Below are 9,695 nucleotides of genomic sequence, written 5' to 3'. Positions count from 1 at the left end.
AGGGATAGAGAGTTTGAGACACAGAGGGAGCTGCCGCACTTCTGCACCACTTGTAAAGATTTCCCCCGGCAGGTGGGGACCAGGGTCTTGAAGCCCAGTCCTCCTGCATAGTAACATGAGTGCTTCACTGAATGTGCCACCACATGGTACCCTTGATGGGAAACTGTTTTTAGCAAGGAATAGGAAATCTCGTGGCAAGGTAATAAATAAATAAATGAAGAAAAAAAACAAAAGTGCATTGACATTAACTCAGTGGAAACACACAGGGACATATACATCTCTGTTACCTGTATTACTTATTCATTGATTGATTGATTGCCTCAAGGGGTTATTGCCACAGCTCAGTGCCTGCGCCAAGAATAATCCACAGCTCCTGCACTCCATTTGTTCCCATTCGCTGCCCTTGTTGCTTGGTCACTGTTTATGTTATTGTTTCTGTTGTTGTTCTTACTGACATTTGCATCGGACAGAGAGAAAAGGAGAGAGCAGGGGAAATACAGAGTGGGAGAGAAACATAGAGCCAGGCAGGGGAAAAATAAATAAAAAGCACTTTTTTTTAAAACTGTAGCGAATGACCATCTTCTGGGAAGTACTGGTTTTGAACCTGAAAAGTCTGTCTGTCTGTCTCCTAGTGCACAGAAAGAGTCACTAGCCCAGCCAGATCTCACGCTCAGATGGGGTGTTTTTGCCAGTCAAAGGTCTGCACAGCTCACTAGGGATTGGGCGGCCTGAGACTGTTTGCTGTTCTTGCTCCCCAGGACATTGGAATGTCTCAACTCCCTCCCCTACAGCATGAAAAAAGACTCTTGACAACCTAGAGCAAATGGAGTGGGAGCGAGAGTAGCTGGTTGCATGTCTGTGCTGCTCAAGTCCAGGTGTCTGTGGAGGGCCTTGGGATAAACTGTAAATGGTATAGGCGGCAGAAAGAGACTGTTTGAGAGGCAGGCTGCAGTCAGGGGAGCCGGTGAGTGTGTGCAGGGCTGTGTGTGTGTGTGTGGTGACAGGGGGTTATGGCAGGTCCCCCTGCTGGATGGAGAGAACGCAGCTGGGCTGGCCCTGCACCCAGGTCTGAATGGCAGAAGCAGGGTGGCAGTAAAGTAGCGCAGGAAGGCACACAGTTGATGTTAGATGGGGAGCTGGGGGACAGAGGGCAAGAGGAAAGGGGGCATCCTTTAGGAGGGCGCTGGACTAGAGAGTGGGGGGAGCTGGAGGCATGGAAGGTCCCAGGAATCAGGGACTGACAGGAACAGATTTCTGCACCCACCCACTGGATAGAAGCTGCAGCAGCCAGAGCAGCAGCCCTGGCTTGCCTAGGCCAAGGGCCCTGAGTGAGTCCCTCTGAGGATGAGAAGAGGAGGAGGAGGAGGAGGAGGAAGAGTAGGAGGAGGAAGAGGGGGAAGAGAAGGAGGAAGAAGAGGAGGAGGAGGAGAGGAGGAGGGGCAGGAGCGCAGCTGTCAGTAGGCAACGGGATTAATAGAGGCCCGGCCGACCTGCACCTGCTTTGGCCTGGGGCTCTGGCTCTGGTGGCTGGCCACCACCCCTCAGATCAAGTTCAGGTTGGGGGTCATGGCTGCTGGTCAAATGGATGGACGGGGTCCCCGTGGCCTAGCAACCACAGGAGCCCTCTGTGATTTCCTAGCCCCTGGCATTCTGTGCTGGCCACACTGGCACTGGGCAGCCCAACTGCCCTGCCACTAGGTCAGCAAGCATCGCCCAGATGCCTGTGCCCTGGCACAGAGGGACGGAAGGATGGGAAGACAGTGCTGACCGACTAGGGACCTCAAGGATAGCAGCCAAGAGAAGACAGGTCGCGGTGTTCCCGGGATCCAGGGAGCCCAGGCCAGAGCGGCCTGCATGCCTGCCTGCCTTCCTGGATGTCTGTATGCTTCCTTTGTCCAGGTAGGTTTCTCAAGTCCCCTCCACTCCTGTCCTCTCCTGTCCTTACCATCCACTCCCCTCTCCTCTCCTCTGCACTTTGCTTCTCTCCTTTGTCTGTCCTCTCTTCCGGGTGCCCTGCTCAACAGCTCCAGCACTAGTGATGATTCTCCAGTGACAGCTGTTTGCAACCCCTTCCACCCCCTCCCTGCCCCTGACGTGACCCAGCTCACAGGGTCTCCGGCTCACCCCACCCCCACCCCCACAACACATTCCTTGGTTCAGTCCCTCTGCCCTATTCAGCCGAACTGGCCCCTTTGCAACCTACCTATGTGTCCTTGTTTATCTTCACAATTCAAGGAGAGATCTCCTTTTGTACTTAGCTTGGTTGACTGGTGGATGGATGGATGGATGGATGGATGGATAGCTGGATGGATAGCTGGATGGGTGGATGGATGGATGGACAGGTTAATGGATTGGTTTTTTAGAGGCAGAGTACCATCAAGGGTACTCTGCCGTTCCCCACCCCCATGCAAATGCCCGTCGAAGAAAGTACGCCCCCCAGAGGCAAGAAATGTTTTTTTAAGCTGATAAAGTTTAGTTTGTGCCAGTTCCTTTTTAAAAAAAAATGCCTGTAATGCCTGTACGATATAGGTATCTATTCACCCCACACCCTTGATACTATAGTCATTTAGTTAAAACGAAAAGGGGGAATTGTCGTATGCTTTATATTGGTTTGTTCTAGTCCTCCCCCCAAGAGAATTGGATCAGTCCTGTTAATTTCGCGGGCCTGCTTGGCCCTGACCCAAGGAAACCCGAGAGAGGGTTCCTGAGTCCGAGAGTTCCTGAGTGCCTGAGTTTGAGAGTTTCAGAGTTACAGAGTAAGAGAGAGTTCCACAGTAGAAGAGTTTTCCGAGGGTTCCCCAGTACAAGAGTTCCAGAGACCCAGAGTTGGAGAGTTCCCGACTTACAGAGTAAGAGGGAGTACTTGTGCCGCCGCAAAGCGACAGCCGAGTTCTGTTTGGTGATTAGTTTGTCTTAGTTTGTGTATCGTTGTTCCTGAATAAATAAATAGAGCTTCCAGGCCCAGCCGTTGTCTCCGCGTCTCTGTTCACCACTGCGAAGCTAACTCCGCCGGCAAGAGCCTTCCGAAATTTTAACAACAGCTATGGACTAGAGAGTGGGCGGAGCTGGAGGCATGGAAGGTCCCAGGAACCAGGGACTGACAGGAACAGATTCCTGCACCCACCCACTGGATAGAAGCTGCAGCAGCCAGAGCAGCAGCCCTGGCTTGCCTAGGCCAAGGGCCCTGAGTGAGGCCCTCTGAGGATGAGGGAGAGGAGAAGGAGGTGCAGGAGGCAGAGTAGGAGGAGGAGGAAGAGGAGGAGGAAAAAGATGAGGAGGAGGAGGAGGAGGAGGAAGAGGAGGAGGAAAAAGATGAGGAGGAGGAGGAGGAGGTGGTGGGGCAGGAGGGCAGCTGTCAGAAGGCAATGGGATTAATAGAGGTCTCCATTATGGAGGCATGTGTCCAGGCAGGCACCCACCAACACTCAGGGGCAGCTCAGGGCACCCAGGGACCTGGAGTGGGTATCTCTGGGTCAGGGACTGTCAGTCAGTCAGCAAAACTGTGTGTCAGTGCACATAGTGGGACAGGGGCCTGGCGGAACTTGGTCCCCAGCCCTGGGCTGTCAGATGCCAGCCCCTTGCCAAGACACACACCAATCTACCCATAGCCCCTTGGCCCGGCTGACCTGCACCTGCTTTGGCCTGGGGCTCTGGCTCGGGTGGATTGCCACCACCCCTCAGGTCAAGTTCAGGGTGGGGATCATGGCTGCTGGTCAACTGGATGGGCGGGGACCCCATGGCCTAGCAACCACAGGAGCCCTCTGTGATGTCCTAGCCCCTGGCAGTGCCAGTGCTGGCCACACTGGCACTGGGCAGCCCAACTGCCCTCCACTATGTCACCCAGAAGCGCCAAGACACCTGGGCCCTGGCACAGAGGGACGCAAGGATGGGAAGATAGTGCTGACCAGCGATGGACCTCAGGGCTGGCAGCCAAGAGAAGACAGGTGGAGGTGTACCCGGGATCCAGGGAGCCCAGGCAAGAGCTGCCTGCATGCCTGCCAGCCTTCCTGGATGTCAGTATGCTGCCTTTGTCCAGGTAGGTTTCTCAGGTCCCCTCCACTCCTGTCCTCTCCTGTCCTCTCCTGTCCTTACCATCCACTCCCCTCTCTTCTCCTCTACACTTTGCTTCGCTCCTTTGTCTGTCCTCTCTTCCGGGTGCCCTTATCAACAGCTACAGCACCTGTGATGGTTCTTCAGTGACAGCTGTTCGCAACCCCTTCCACCCCTTCCCTGCCCCTGAGGTGACCCAGCTCACAGGGTCTCCGGATCACCCCACCCACACCCACACCCCCCAACAAATTCCCTGGTTCAGCCACTCTGCCCTATTCAGCCGAACTGGCCCCTTTGCAACCTACATATGCATCGTTGTTTGTCTTCACCATTCAACGAGAGATCCCCTTTTGTACTTAACTTGGTTGACTGGTGGATGGATGGATGGATGGATGGACAGATGGATGGATGGATAGCTGGATGGATAGCTGGATGGGTGGATGGATGGATGGACAGGTCAATGGATTGGTTTTTTAGAGGCAGAGTACATCTAGGGGTACTTGAGACCGCTGGTGTCAGAGCCCTAGTGTATGTCAAATGGAAAACATGAATTCATCAATAACAAAAATGAATAACCACCTAAATAAATAAATAAATATAAAAACTGGCTTAAAAATTCATGGCGTCTTTGCCTTTCTGCATACGGTATGCTGTGAGGATCTTAACAAGGAAAGCATTGTCCAGAGTAGCCACTTTGAAGTAGTGGAATATTTTATTTTCCTTTTTCTTTTGTGACTTTCCATTTTCTTCATTATTAATTGGAATAAAAAGACAGGAATTGAGAGGGAAGGGAGGGATAGAGAGTTTGAGACACAGAGGGAGCTGCCGCACTTCTGCACCACTTGTAAAGATTTCCCCCGGCAGGTGGGGACCAGGGTCTTGAAGCCCAGTCCTCCTGCATAGTAACATGAGTGCTTCACTGGGTGTGCCACCACATGGTACCCTTGATGGGACACTGTTTTTAGCAAGGAATAGGAAATCTCGTGGCAAGGTAATAAATAAATAAATGAAGAAAAAAACAAAAGTGCATTGACATTAACTCAGTGGAAACACACAGGGACATATACATCTATGTTACCTGTATTACTTATTCATTGATTGATTGATTGCCTCAAGGGGTTATTGCCACAGCTCAGTGCCTACGCCACAAATAATCCACAGCTCCTGCACTCCATTTGTTCCCCTTTGGCTGCCCTTGTTGCTTGGTCACTGTGGTGGTTATTGTTGCTGTTGCTGTTGAACCTGAAAACTCTGTCTGTCTCCTAGTCCACTGAAAGAGCCACTAGCCCAGCCAGATCTCACGCTGAGATGGGGTGTTTTTGCTAGTCAAAGGTCTGCACAGCGCTCTAGGTATTGGGCGGCCTGAGACCCAAATTTTACATTGTAGATGGACTGTTTGCAGTTCTTGCTCCCCAGGACATTATACAGTCTCAACTCCCTCCCTTACAGCATGAAAAAAGACTCTTGACAACCTTTGAACAAATGGAGTGGGGGCCAGGGGAGCTGGTTGCATGTCTTCGCTGCTCAAGCCCAGGTAGGTTTCTCAGGTCCCCTCCACTCCTGTCCTCTCCTGTCCTCACCATCCACTCCTCTCTCCTCTTCTCTGCACTTTGCTTCTCTCCTTTGTCTGTCATTGTGGTGGTTATTGTTGCTGTCGTTGTTCTTACTGACACTTGCATCAGACAGAGAGAAAAGGAGAGAGCAGGGGAAATACAGAGTGGGAGAGAATCATAGAGCCCCTAAAGACCTGCTTCACCCCCTGTAAAGCGACTCCCCTGCAAGTGGGGGTCTGGGTGAGACACCCCAGACCCTTCCATCTGTCCCCTCTTTTCTTGAGCGCCACAAGCCCTTAACCCTCTGACATACCGCCAAACCTCCCTGCATTTACTTTTTAAGGCAATATGACCTGCCTCGTACTGAATCCTCATTATCCTGAGGATCATTCCTGGAGACAGTGTCATGACACGACACACAGAGATCTCTGGTATCAGAGAGCACCTCGAACGGCAGGTGGGGCTCTAGTGCCAGGGCAGGAGCAACTCCCCATCCACCCTCCATGGAGTCCACATGCCTGCATTTTGGTCCTTTTCCCTCCAAAAAAGGTTTTTCCCTTTTTTAACTGAGAAACAGGCAGCAGACAGGTTACCCAGGCAGGGGATAATAAAAAATAAAAGCTCTTTTTTCTTTTTAACAGTAGCGAATGACCATCTTCTGGGAAGTACGGGTTTTGAACCTGAACACTCTGTCTAGTCATCAGAAAGAGCCACTAGCCCAGCCAGATCTCACGCTCAGATGGGGTGTTTTTGCCAGTCAAAGGTCTGCACAGCGCACTAGGGATTGGGCGGACTGAGACCCAAATGTTACATTGTAGATGGACTGTTTGCAGTTCTTGCTCCCCAGGACATTGGACTGTCTCAACTCCCTCCCCTACAGCATGAAAAAAAGACTCTTGACAAACTTGGAGCAAATGGATGGGGGTGAGGGGAGCTGGTTGCATGTCTGAGCTGCTCAAGCCCAGGTGTCTGTGGGGGGCCAATGCAGAGTCTGTAAGGGGGCTAGGGGGCAGAAGGAGACTGTTTGAGAGGCAGGCTGCAGGCAAGGGAGCCCGTGAGTGTGTGCAAGGCTGTGTGTGGGAGTGGTACAGGTGGTTAGGGGAGGACCCCCTTCAGGTGGTGAGATGGCAGCTGGGCTAGCACTGGGCCCCCAGGGCTTAAGGGCAGAATCAGGGTGGCAGTAAAGTAGCGCAGGGAGACACATAGTAGATGTTACTTGGGGAGCTGGGGGACAGAGAGCAAGGGGAAAGGGGGCATCCTTGAGGAGGGTTCTGGACTAGAGAGTGGGGGAAGCTGGAGGCATGGAAGGTCCCAGGAACCCGGGACTGACAGGAACAGATTCCTGCACCCACCCACTGGATATAAGCTGCAGCAGCCAGAGGAGCAGCCCTGGCTTGCCTAGGCCAAGGGCCCTGAGTGAGTCCCTCTGAGGATGAGGAAGAGGAGGAGGAGGTGGAGGAGGAGGAGTAGGAGGAGGAGGAGGAAGAAGAGGCAGAGGAATAAGAGGAGGAGGAGGAGGAGGATGGGCATGAGAGCAGCTGTCAGTAGGCAACGTGTTTAATAGAGGCCTCCATTACAGAGGCATGTGTCCAGGCAGGCACCCACCAACCCTCAGGGCCAGCTCAGGGCACCCAGGGACCTGGTGTGGGTATCTCTGTGGCGGGGACTGTCAGTCAGTCAGCAAGAGTGTGTGTCAGTGCACATGGTGGTACAGGGGCCTGGCGGAACTTGGTCCCCAGCCCTGGGCTGTCAGACGCCAGCCCCTTGCCCAGACACACACCAATCTGCCCATAGCCTCTTGGCCCAGGTGACATGCACCTGCTTTAGCCTGGGGCTCTGGCTCTGGTGAATGGCCACCACACCTCAGGTCAAGTTCAGGGTGGGGGTCATGGTTGCTGGTCAACTGGATGGGCGGGGTCCCCGTGGCCTAGCAACCACAGGAGCCCTCTGTGATGTCCTAACCCCTGGCATTCTGTGCTGGCCACACTGGCACTGGGCAGCCCAACTGCCATGCCACTAGGTCAGCAAGCATCGCCCAGACGCCTGTGCCCTGGCACAGAGGGACGGAAGGATGGGAAGACAGTGTTGACCGACGAGGGACCTCAGGGCTAGCAGCCAAGAGAAGACAGGTCGAGGTGTGCCCGGGATCCAGGGAGCCCAGGCCAGAGCTGCCTACATGCCTTCCTGCCTTCCTGGATGTCTGTATGCTGCCTTTGTCCAGGTAGGTTTCTCAGGTCCCCTCCACTCCTGTCCTCTCCTGTCCTGTCCTCTCCTGTCCTCACCATCCACTCCCCTCTCCTCTGCTCTGCACTTTGCTTCTCTCCTTTGTCTGTCTTCTCTTCTGGGTGCCCCTCTCAACAGCTCCAGCACTTGTGATGGTTCTCCAGTGACAGCTGTTCGCAACCCCTTCCACCCTCTCCCTGCCCCTGACGTGACCCAGCTACAGGGTCTCCAGCTCACCCCACGCACACCCACATCCCCAACACATTCCCTGGATCAGCCCATCTGCCCTATTCTGCCGAACTGGCCCCTTTGCAACCTACCTATGTATGGTTGTTTGTCTTCACCATTCAAGGAGAGATCTCCTTTTGTACTTAGCTTGGTTGACCAGTGGATGGATGGATGGATGGATAGCTGGATGGATAGCTGGATGGATGGATGGATGGATGGATGGATAGCTTGATGGATAGCTGGATGGGTGGATGGATGGATGGAAGGTCAATGGATTGGTTTTGTAGAGGCAGAGGTACAATCTAGGGGTACTTGAGAACTTTGGTGTCAGAGCCCTAGTCTATGTCAAATGGCAAACATGAATTTATCAATAACAAAAATGAATAACCACCTAAATAAATAAATAAATAAATATAAAAACTGGGTTAAAATACATGGCATCTTTGCCTTTCTGCCTATGGTATGCTCTGAGGATCTTAACAAGGAAAGAATTGTCCTGAGTAGCCCCTCTGAAGAAGGGGAATATTTCATTTTCCTTTTTCTTTTTTGACTTTCCATTTTCTTGATTATTTATTGGAATAAAAAGACAGGAATTGAGAGGGAAGGGAGGGATAGAGAGTTTGTGACACAGAGAGAGACAGCTGTAGCATTTCTGCACCACTTGTAAGATTTCCCCTGGCAGGTTGTTACCAGGGACTTGAAGCCCAGTCCTCCTGCATTGTAACATGAATGCTTAAGTGGGTGTGGCACCACCTGGTACCCTTGATGGGACACTGATTTTAGCAAGGAATAGAAATTCTCGTGGCAAGGTAATAAATAAATAAATGAAGAAGTAAATAAAATGCATTGACATTAACTCAGTGGAAACACACAGGGACATATACATCTCTGTTACCTGTATTACTTATTCATTGATTGATTGATTGCCTCAAGGGGTTATTGCCACAGCTCAGTGCCTGCACCACGAATAATCCACAGCTCCTGCACTCCATTTGTTCCCATTCGCTGCCCTTGTTGCTTGGTCACTGTGTATGTTATTGTTTCTGTTGTTGTTCTTACTGACATTTGCATCGGACAGAGAGAAAAGGAGAGAGCAGGGGAAATACAGAGTGGGAGAGAAACATAGAGCCAGGCAGGGGAAAAAATAAATAAAAAGCACTTTTTTTTAAAACTGTAGCGAATGACCATCTTCTGGGAAGTACTGGTTTTGAACCTGTAAAGTCTGTCTGTCTGTCTCCTAGTGCACAGAGTCACTAGCCCAGCCAGATCTCACGCTCAGATGGGGTGTTTTTGCCAGTCAAAGGTCTGCACAGCTCACTAGGGATTGGGCGGCCTGAGACTGTTTGCTGTTCTTGCTCCCCAGGACATTGGAATGTCTCAACTCCCTCCCCTACAGCATGAAAAAAGACTCTTGACAACCTAGAGCAAATGGAGTGGGAGCGAGAGTAGCTGGTTGCATGTCTGTGCTGCTCAAGTCCAGGTGTCTGTGGAGGGCCGTGGGATACACTGTAAATGGTATAGGCGGCAGAAAGAGACTGTTTGAGAGGCAGGCTGCAGTCAGGGGAGCTGGTGAGTGTGTGCAGGGCTGTGTGTGTGTGTGTGGTGACAGGGGGTTATGGCAGGTCCCCCTGCTGGATGGAG

This window comes from Erinaceus europaeus, assembly GCF_950295315.1.
Source record: "Erinaceus europaeus chromosome 6 unlocalized genomic scaffold, mEriEur2.1 SUPER_6_unloc_10, whole genome shotgun sequence".
NCBI classification, from domain to species: Eukaryota; Metazoa; Chordata; class Mammalia; order Eulipotyphla; family Erinaceidae; genus Erinaceus; species Erinaceus europaeus.
Note: the sequence above shows the minus strand (reverse complement) of the source record.